Here is an 11236-nt window from a genome sequence, read left to right as displayed (position 1 = left end):
AGTATTTGAAAAAATCGCGAATCTTTCACTGAAATTTTAATTTTTTTGTAAAAATCTCTGCCAAAATTCCAAATTCCAGTTTACTTGGTCCAAGTTCTAAGACTAAAGTTTTAACTAAAAAACTTTTTCCACTTTAGATGATCCTGTAAGCAGTTATCCTGTCAACGCGGCCGAGTTTAAAATATTTTTTTTTCAAAAATTTCAGAATTTCTTTGTTAATAGTGTATATTTGTAACAACAAAAAATTCTAATAAAATATTTCATTTTTTATAAGAGAAAAAATTTTTGAAAACGGGCTGTTTTTTACCCGAGGAAACCCATGTAAACCCACAACAGTTATTAACCAATGTACTAGAGACTGATACAATCAGCACCATAAACTTTTTTCATCAATTCGTATATCTCAGCAAATTTTTCCCATCAATTAATATTCCTTATTTATATTTTTTAGTTAAATTAACATTATTCGAAGATAAAATAAATACACACAATATGATTACACCTTCAAAACAATCTAAAAGATATTTACAGTTGAGTCGTTGACCACACTTAGTTGCAGAAAAATAAGAATATCATTATGCTTGATGAACAGCAATTGTACAACAAATTTATTTCAGAATAAAGACGATTAGAGAAACAATCATAGGTAACCAAATAACATAAGTAGAAATGCTCGCAGAGCCTAAAAAGCCATGAAAGCTAAGCAAAATGGCCGAAAATAAAAGGGACAATATACATAAATAAATCAACCATCTGTTATAAAAAACAATAATAATTAATGGGAAAAAACAAAGAACAATAGTAATTACAAACTGGCAGCGAAAAGTGAAATCGTGTTTAGCAGAATAATAACCGATTCGTGATGGTAAGAGATAACAAGATTCGGTGATGTGGCTTTGACAGCTGCTATATGGATAAAACATTTCACACAAGTCGCACTAACAAACTGACAACTTGACAATTGATGAATATCTTGCCTGACACTTATTCGTAGACTGCAAAAAGGTAGAGAATATAAACAGTTCCAAAAAAAAGGCAAAAAGGCAAACTAAAAATTCACTAAACGATAAAAAAAAGCGATTTCAAATCTACCCACATGAAATAAGCATCATCGAATTGCTTGAACATATCGGGAAGATAATTGTTTTCCTACCTGAATAAGTAGCAACACAACTTCCCCTTAGAGTGCACCATGCACTCAGATTCCAGTAAATCTCCTCACAACTGAACAGAACAGTAGGAAATATGAAACAACACATAAATAACATTAGAATGTGTGAAATGAGAGCATTGTATATTCAGCACCTTGTGTAGCGGCATAAATTATGATTCACGCGAGTAAACCAAATTTGTAGATTCAAGTCGTTCGCATTGCAGTCAGCGTTAAATGATCACAAGCGTTGTATTCATGAATAACAAATTAGAATACGCTAAATGGTGAAGTAAAAAAAACAACATGCTAAATTAGTTACACATAGAACTTCTGGAGAAATGCTTTAAGTAGCCGTGATGACTAAGATTAATTAATATTTCATTCGTTTTAATGTAAACGTGTTTTGCATTTTTTTTTTGCGATAAAACCACATTTTCAGTACAAAGTTTAACGCACGAAATACACGACTCGGCATTCAATGTTAAAGCCGCAGATATTATGGAGAGAAAAGTCTACATTAATGTGAGCCATATATTAAAACAGCTAAACACTACCTAAGTTTTTGTATTCAATATGTGTTATTTCGACTAACTTGTTCCAGATTGGGCGTTGCGTTTTATCATGGGATTAATTTTGAAATGAAAGCTTACAAACAATAAAAGAAGCAAAATTATAGTAATAAAATTAATATAAAATCTGTTTTTTCTACCATCAGGCAGTTAAACTAGAGTTATTATCCTAAGAAGTGAAACTTCCGCCCCTTTTAAATAAATATCAAGAGAACCAAATTTAAATTTCGACCACATAAAAATAGATATCAACTCACAAAGATTCTTGCCTACTCTTATCTTTATTTACAGCTGCATTATAAACTGGATAATTCCGATCGTCATGCTTTTGATGAAATTCATAATAAAGCACGTCTCTGATAGTTCATATAATAATAATCTCATACCCTGAATAATTTAATAAAAAAAATTTGCATATATCCGACTTTTTTAGGCTCCTTTAAAATGTTACTCCTAGTATAGTATTATTTTATCAGACGCACAGTGATAACAAACAAAACAGAGGAGAAGCAATAACACCCATGTTCCAAGCCTTTCTTGATACTGTTATAGGTTAGTTGGAGCGACTATCCGAATATATAAGGTTTACCAATAAGAGTGGTATGATTTCTTAAAAAAAGAAAACATTAATTGTTAAGGAAAATTAATTGTTTTTATTTAATATGAATTATTGTCATGGATAGCACATTCAATATTGACTATTAAAGCTTGAATAGAGTTTGGTTTATTGCTAAAAATCAATGACTTCAAATAACCCACAAGAAGTAGTATAATAGTATTAAACCACAACTTCTTGGAGGTCCTTCAATGTTACAATTCTTGCAATAAACGAATTTCCAAACTTTTCTCGCAATAATACGGTTACTCAGATGAAAGTGAGCCGAACGATTATTTTGTTTTGATAATACATTTAAATCATTTTAAACGCTGTCCGACGTTAAGGCACGGTGTTGATAGATGGAAAACATATCTGACCGGAATAAAGATAAAATTTTCACTCTAGAGTTAAATTTATGTCCGACGGTATATCATCATAAATCCCGCTTTTTATGACATTGTAGTTTTCTATAATTCATAGAGACCTGGGCGCGTCGAAGTTAGAGAACATTTGTTATTACAGATTTTTTTACGCAACTTTGGCCAGCGTGATTTATTATACAATCAATATTGCTGAATACGTTTACACACAAAGAACATGGCACAATATTTACGCAAAATATTGGCGCATAGAAGATTACAATCAAAACAAAACACAGCAAGCCACGAAAAAGGTAATATAAGTATGAGAACAGATCGTCGTTCATATCGTGCAAGCGTTCGGCGGAATACGAGCAAAACAAAAACTAAAAGTCAAAACGTAACTTAGAAAAGTTTTGTTTTGCAGCATTGGCAAAGCAAATGTACAAGCACAGTTAAATGTGAGAAGCAAAAATAGAAAACCGGAAAGCAAATACTACTTAATTAAGTTTTGTTTTCGTTGGACTTGCCTGTGATGGAGCTGCGTAACAGTTTTCCATGAATAGTCAACTCCTATAGTAGTTTATAGTTATTCGTCAGTAACTGTGCACATATTTATGTTTGCTTTGCCATCAAGCGCAGGCCGGTAGTCAGTCAAGCAAGTACGCCAAACATACGAGCCGTGCTGAATATTATATCAGCGCAAATGGCAGCGTCTTCGAGTTAGTCATCGAATAAGCTTCAATGTGGATTTTAATGTGCACACCTCATACTATGTGATAACATAAAAAATACAAAAACAAAAGCAGAAAGTAATTGAATAAAAAATTTCAGGAAGTAAATATTTATACAAACAATTAAATTAAAAAAAAAAAACCATTTGCGTTCTGAAATTTCTTGCTCTGTATTTCTAAATTTATTTTTATCAGAATTCAAACGCTTCTAGTAATTATTTATAACATTTGCTGCTTAGCACGCTAAGTGTAAGACTGATTTAAAACACTTTCCATTAATTTTGCAGTTGATTGCTGTGTTCGTGCGTATATTTTTGGGTTCGCTTTAACTGTTGCATAATTGACGGACGAACTGGCATTGAATTTTGGCAAAATGAAAGGTTGAAGAACAAACACTCTTCGCCCCTACCGAATAGACGCAGTCGTAGCTAAGAGTGTACACAACGATTGTGGAGAGTCGATTCGGTGCCGCTCGCAGGAACGTGAACTAAACTTGAACGTTTTGACGCATTTTATGTTGAGATCTTGAATTGAAAGCATACAAAATAAAGCTTGTGCAAGAACTTAGACCGCTTGACGTTGGAATCATCGGCCCATAATTCTTCAAAAATGAGAACGTGACCATCAGTGGCGACCGTTACCGCGACATGATAACCGACAATATGATGCCTAAAATCGAAGTTTGTGATCTCGGCGACACTTGCTTCCAACAAGACGGCGCAACTTCTCACACACCGCATAAATCAATCATTATGATATACGGTTCACATTAGAACGAGGTTTGGTTTAAAATAAAATAAAAAAATTGTATTTAATGAACATACAAGTACTACATATCGTCACGTTAAATGCAAAATAACGTCTCATCAAAAAATTCGAAATTTAGTGTCTCATTGATTACGCTTCATTACTTCAAACTACATACATAATATTACATATGTTCAACATTTTCAGGTTCTACGCTAAGATATAAACCAGTTTTAACCAATATTAAATTTTTTGTTGAAAATGTTGTTACGTTATTTTGCATTTCAGGTGACGATATATACCTCTATGGTTTTATAAAAAAAAAATTTCCCGAGGAAATGTGGTTATTCCTCCAAACAACTCACACTGATCATTTTTTTTTTTACAAACGATTATAAATGAGTGCAGCGGTTTTGTGGTAATTTTTTTAAGTTGGTTCATTGTAGTCGACAAATTGCATTTAACAATTTATTAAATTGACAAAACAGCGGCGGGCACAATGCCTCACTTTGAGCACAAAGTTGAAGCTTACTCACACACTCTGCCTTCAAATTAAACTCTATTTGCCGAAATGTTTATTTATGACATAATTTTTGACTTGTTGTTGTTCATAGTGTCATACAAGATATGAGATTGTTGAGTGATAATTAGTGCTTAGTGGTTATAATTTAGTTTTGCGATTTTTCACCATTTTAAAATTGTGAATCAAAGAATTATGTTCACATTTCCGGCAAATAAAAAACAACTAATAGAAAAAGAATTGTGTCGCACAGACTTTTCGTGGTGTGTTGGATTCAAATGTCAACATGACAGGGGAGAAATATTCTGCAATTGATACAGCATAATGTAGGTGGTGAGCATATAAATATGATGGTGCACATGTAAAAAAAATTGAAATGCGAGTTAAGTGATGTGGCTATATTATAGAGAACAGCATAGCAATAAATAATTGATAATGGAAATTGGCGAGGATAAGGGTTCAAAAAATAAATTTGTTCATGGTGAAATATTCATAACATCAATGGTGCCTAAAACTGCGACCGTCTTTCAACAGATTTTTTTGCCCACTAGCACACTGAAATGGTATTCGTACAACAATTCAACCCACGTAAAGTACTTCGGTTATGAATTTTTTTAATAAAGTAAACTGTATGAATGTGCGTGGTTCTTAAAAAAAATACGCTCTGGTGGGAAGTAAGACTGTGTAATTATATGCATGTGTATGAAAAAGGAAATTTCATAAAAAATCATGGTAAAAATAACCATAAAAGTACATAGCCGAGATTTGGTCGAGTGGTCAAGTTTGCAACTAGTTATTTGCGTTTGCCAAAAGCCGCATACAAACTCTCGCTTGACTCAGCAAGTCAGCCAAGCGAGAATTTAATAACCACGTGTGCATATGTACATATGTATGTATGAATGTACAAAATCTAACCTATCTGTATTATATTACTTATTGAAATAAATGAATTTTAACTGATTATATTTGATTTCGCTTGGAAACAATTGCTGCACTTGACTGCAATTTTAGCACCAAAAAACACTTTCCAAACATAAATGAAGGCTTCAAAAGTTTGCAAAAAATGGTACAGATGATATTTTATTCCTCTCTATAACAGTAAAACTCGATAGTTCGACTAGTTTCAGCAACTACTAACATTTGTACATTTCATCTTTCAGCATCAGTCACTCATCACCATTTATTCTTCACTTCGCAATAGCAAAAATCTTATTTAAGGGTATCATGAAATTTCAGATAGATTTCAGGTTTCAAAATTTCATATTCACGCCAAATATGTGTATGGATGTGTAATGCCAGAAAACAGATACATACTATATATTTATTTATTTAAACTCTAGAACAAGAGTCAACGGTCAATGACAGCTTTTAATCTATTAATGCGTGATGTGGAGCCCGCAGTGAACACTCATAGTACTCATGTTCGTTTAAATACAATTAGGGCGAAACGATTAAGTACGTTTGTACAAATTTGTATATGTAAGTATGCGCAATAAATATGTTATATGTAATTAGTTTGGAGTTTGTGTTTGGCTTGAAGAGCTCCTAAAACATACGCCATAACCAAAGTGTGATTAATCAATAAAGCAAAATGAAAATAATAAAAAAATGGTGGGGTTATTGGTTATCAGTTGAAATGGAATTTCGTAAGCTTTGTTTTTGTAGAACATAAACAGAAAAATACTGATAACTAACAAGTGATTAACGAGGGATTAACGAAGGCAACACGAAACAGTCAAGTGAAAAATAGGTTATGGTAGAACGTATAAAATTAAATTGTTGAAAGATAATAGAGGAAGTTGGCAACAAGCAATATTCGTTATTAAAATATCTTAAACATTTGACAGAACATAAAAATGTATAACTTGAGAAAAATTTTGTACAAGTTTCACTTATTTAAGATAAAATACTTGATTTAATGGAGATACATAATTCTTTATATTTTAAGTAAAATTTCATGAGTTAAATACAATAATATTCGTGTTTAAGAATTCATATATAAAACACCACAAACTATTTTTAGTAAATCCGCAATTGAAATGCAAAACAGCGTATCATAAAAAATTTAAATTTAGTTTTTTATTGCTTACGATTCATTAAATTATATGATATACATGTGTATGTAATATCGCAAAATTTCAAGCTTCCTGAACCTACCCTGAACCAAAATTCAATAAGGGTGGTATAAACTACATATATCGTTTTTCCTTCACTTATGAAAAGTGATCTTATGTTATTTTGCATTTTAACTGACGATGTGGAATTAATACCAGTATGTAGAACATACATATTTATGTACGTCTTTTTACATTTTGTTTTCTGTAAAAACCTACACTTCCATGCAAAAGCGACGAGCGAAAGTAATTAGCAATGAAGGTAAAAGTTAGAAACATTTTGCCAGCCACAGTTGACGTCATGAAATGATAATGCCGGCTGAGCAAAGCATTTAACGATTGGCTGCCACACGCACAAATGACAAACAAACTGATGAAGGTGCGTGACTCCCCAGTACATAAAGACCGACACGTAAGCCACAGAAAACTTACAGAACATAAGCAAATGCTTTGAATAGTTTCAGTGACGCGACCCAGTGTCAGCAAAATAATGCATTTTTTGTTATTGTGATTCACTGTCTTGCATGCAACGAACAAATAATTTAATTAAGTAAAATTACTTAACAAAACAAAACGAAAAATTGGCATAGATGACATAGACAGAGAAGTAGATTGACCAGCAAATTGTCAATTACAATGCCAAGCACGCGAATTCAACGATTATATCTCACGAGTTTCCGCGATTTAGCAAAAATTAGGCAATGTATACAACTAATTGAGGCATATGGACTCGTGTACTTGTCAAAAGAATATTTACATACATATGTATGTAAATGAAAAGAAATGTCAATTAATAACTAGACTTAACGTCATGTGTTCATGTGTATGTAACCAGTTTCTTATACAGCTGCTTATGCATACTTGAAAATAGACTGTCACGCAGTGACACGAGGCGCGGAAAATGGCGAAAAAATAAATATACAATAGGTGCGCGTATGATGCTTGGGCAACGAGGTGATTGGCAAGGAATTTAAATATACTTGTATTATGGCGCACAATTGCAATTTGCGTTGTAAAGTAAATAAACAGTGTTCCAACATAACTAATGACAAACGTGCAATTAAATATAATATGTAATAATAACTAAAAATGATAATTTCAATTGGCAAGCTACTTTGGACCCCCACTCTGTAGGTGTATGGAACTATTTTTAATAACTAATTTTTTTTTTAAGTTGAAAAATTACGAAATAATGGTAAGTACAAGTACTTCAGATTCGAATAATAATTTAACTGATTTTAAAACCGGCTGTGTCAATACGAATTCCATAACCAAAATGCAACCTAAAAGGGTAATTTAAACCGTTAGACACATGTGCACATGAAATGATTCATAATGAATCCGAATTTACATATTTCTGTGATTATAAGTGCCAACACTGATCCGAGTCATAAATCAATGAAAATCCTTTTTCGTCTACTCTTATCTGTGCTTCAATGGACTGCGTGTAAACGTACACAAACATGTGAATTTAGTATATCCGAGGTGATTAGATATGTAGACACAACAAAAAAGGCGGCAAATTAATTTATATATAAATAAAATTATATGACTCTTTAAACAATTTTTTATTTAAAGCTACCGTAGCTTTTATTTTTATTATAGGAAAAGTACAAAATTGTGAAATATCTATTTTGATACAGTAGATCACATAATTATAAACTGCCTGGGGTCTACTCAATCAATGTTGTATAGGTTTATTCAGTAGTAAAAACGAGAACGAAAATAAATTTAAATTTGAAGCCTGATCAGATTGTATTGATGAATGCCCGAAATGTAGTATGTACCACCATAGGAGTCTACTACAGAGTGAAGAGAGTTCACAAGGTTAGCAATCTTGATACGAGAGTCGTCGAACATATAGTTTTTTCTGGGTTTTCGTCGTTTATAATAGGTGATGATTCCTAAGAGATTTTCCAAAGGGAGTAAAGTAAAAATTGCAAAGTATGTCAGGTGCATCGATGTGAAAATTTAATAGTTGTTAGAAACATGCGTTTTTTAGAACAGATTTAAAGTCGTTTAGGAACTCACTGAATTGAGAAAAATTAACGGGTAAATTATTAATCGGACAAAGAACAATATTCCATATAAATTATTGTATATATAAATATGGAAATAAGTAAACATGGAAGCATAAAGAGTGCAGGGTTTTAAAAAATAATTAAAGCGTTCGTTTTTGTAATGCAAAGTCTAAAATGCATTTCCATCAGAATAGTTGATGTTGAAGGTGTCGTTGCAAAAAACAAAGCAGTAATATCAGCAGACTGTGTTTGTTCAAGGCAGAACACGAGTACGACCTATAAAGTGAAACAGCTGAGTCAAAACATAAAAATCATACACACTTGGCTACATACATACATTATGCACACAAGTGCTCGTCCAACTGGACAGCTTTGATTGCCGAGTGACAAATTCTGTAGATAGTATATGTACATACATACATATTTTCACATAAGTCCCACAAAATCGGCTGGCGAGCTTCTTATTAACTTACACAAGTGCCATAAAGCATAAATATGAATGTAATACATGTCGTAAACTTTTAAGTTTTGACGGTTTAGGTTGAGCACGGACGTCTTTTGATGTGGGTTGCAGGAAAATGTCAAATGCGGTGCAATATGTAGTTATATATGCACTTTAGGCTGTTTTACAAGTGCGTTCATAATTGTTGTAGCTGTCAGAGTCAATGTCAACAATAAATATTTAAAATGCAGTTGAACTTCTCTAACTCGAACCACCATAATGCAAAAGAAAACTTCGAGTTATAAAAGTTTTGACTAAGAAATAAATATTTTGAAATTTATAAACAGTTTTATTTATTTACTTCGCTAAAGTTTGTTGCTCACGCACATAACACATGTTTTCTGTAAATGTTGGCTGAAATACATTCTCTCTGAAACAAACAAGCAGATTCAATGAAAAGAGATTTTTATCTGTTTAGTGATTTGTGGTGAACGTAAGATGTAATTTGATTCGTATTTAAATAGGAATTTGAAATTACAAATTTTTCGGGTACATCATTTTCAATGATCTAGCGCCAAATATTCGTTGGGTCAGAAATATTCGGTACCACAATTTGCTATAAATCCGGCTGAGCAGTTCACATTGTCCAACTCAATATTATCTGTAGAAGTAACATTTGAAGGGATATATGTATGTATAAGTGTGGCGACTTCTACGCCAACACCTGTTTGCAAAGTGGGATTACCCCAAAAATACGACTTAGTGAATCACGGGCCAATGTAAATATTCAATTTATGAAAGAAAACTTGTATGACATTTAAATTCTATTGCGAATTCAAGAGTTCAATTTATGGAAGCTCAAATGTTTTACAAGAAAATGAACTGAAGATTAAAAGGTAACTAAAGTTATTAAACATATGGATTTTATCATATAAAATGTGAAAAAAAAATGTATATTTTCAAGTTATTTAGAATTTTCCATATTGAATAATATAATATAACAGAAAGCTGGCAAATTTAACTATAACAAAAAGCTATTAAAATAAAAAACTTGCAAACACACACGGCAATCCAGACACCGGCACTGTAAGTGCCCCTGTCAAATCGGCTAAACCTTCACAAAATACGAATGTATATAAATATGCACATATGTATGTATGTATGTATATTAGAACTCACATATAATATATTGTATATAGCGAAAATAAAAACTAAGAGCAAGAATATAAGTTGCCGACGTCACAGGTGGCAGCACCATCAATGAAAACCAACGAGAAAGCAAAGAAAGTAAATAAACCCAAAAGTACACTCGTATATGGATATGTAAGTATGTATGGATGTATACGTGCATCGTTATGCTAGAAAAAACTGGCGGATTGGCCGTAGGTGACATATCGCTTTGTGAGCAAATAGCTCAAGTGTGAACGTTTCCGCTAGCAGGCCCAGTAAATACAATGCAAACAAGTGTACGAACATAAGAGCATTAGCAACAGTAATGGCAAAAAAAGCATAGAATCAAATAAAATAAAAGTAACAACAAATTCGACACAAACAAAAATAAATGTGAACATTAAATGTCAAAATGCAACAAATGATATATAAATGAAAGACATTTGTGCACGTTCCTGCATGTTTCGCTGCCCAATAAATTTGTTTTGGTGTATTCATTTGATTTGCCATTTGTATGATATTTTTGGCACTTCATCTGTAGGTTTTTACCACTATTCAGCTAGCTGGCATAGTTCACTTTCCTTGCTGCTCATAACGCAATTATATTATTAAGAAGTAATGTATACATACAGTGGACCAATAAAGTTTACATACACCCTTTATTCTTAACTAAAACATGTTCGCACATACATTTTCTAGTCTCATTCGACTGATTTTTTTTGCTAAATAGATAAATAAACATTCGTGCATTGTGATGCATTATCTTAATCCCGTTAAATTTACCCCTATGCTTGGCATTGTCGCTGCGA

At 32.3% G+C, this 11236-nt stretch overlaps 1 long non-coding RNA gene across 1 annotated transcript in view; it reads right to left on the bottom strand.

The window, feature by feature from the left end:
- Positions 1-3209: 3209 nt before the first annotated feature.
- The window catches only part of LOC108968553, a 10970-nt gene continuing 2943 nt past the window's right edge, over positions 3210-11236 (bottom strand). The window contains exon 2 of the long non-coding RNA XR_001993337.1: positions 3210-3451. This is a non-coding gene — a long non-coding RNA (uncharacterized LOC108968553). The remainder of the gene's footprint in view (positions 3452-11236) is intronic.

This window comes from Bactrocera latifrons, unplaced genomic scaffold (genome assembly GCF_001853355.1).
Source record: "Bactrocera latifrons isolate USDA-ARS-PBARC rearing strain unplaced genomic scaffold, ASM185335v1 scaffold_103, whole genome shotgun sequence".
NCBI lineage: Eukaryota > Metazoa > Arthropoda > Insecta > Diptera > Tephritidae > Bactrocera > Bactrocera latifrons.
The sequence above is the reverse complement of the archived record's forward strand: the minus strand, read 5'-3'. Positions and strand labels throughout refer to the sequence as shown.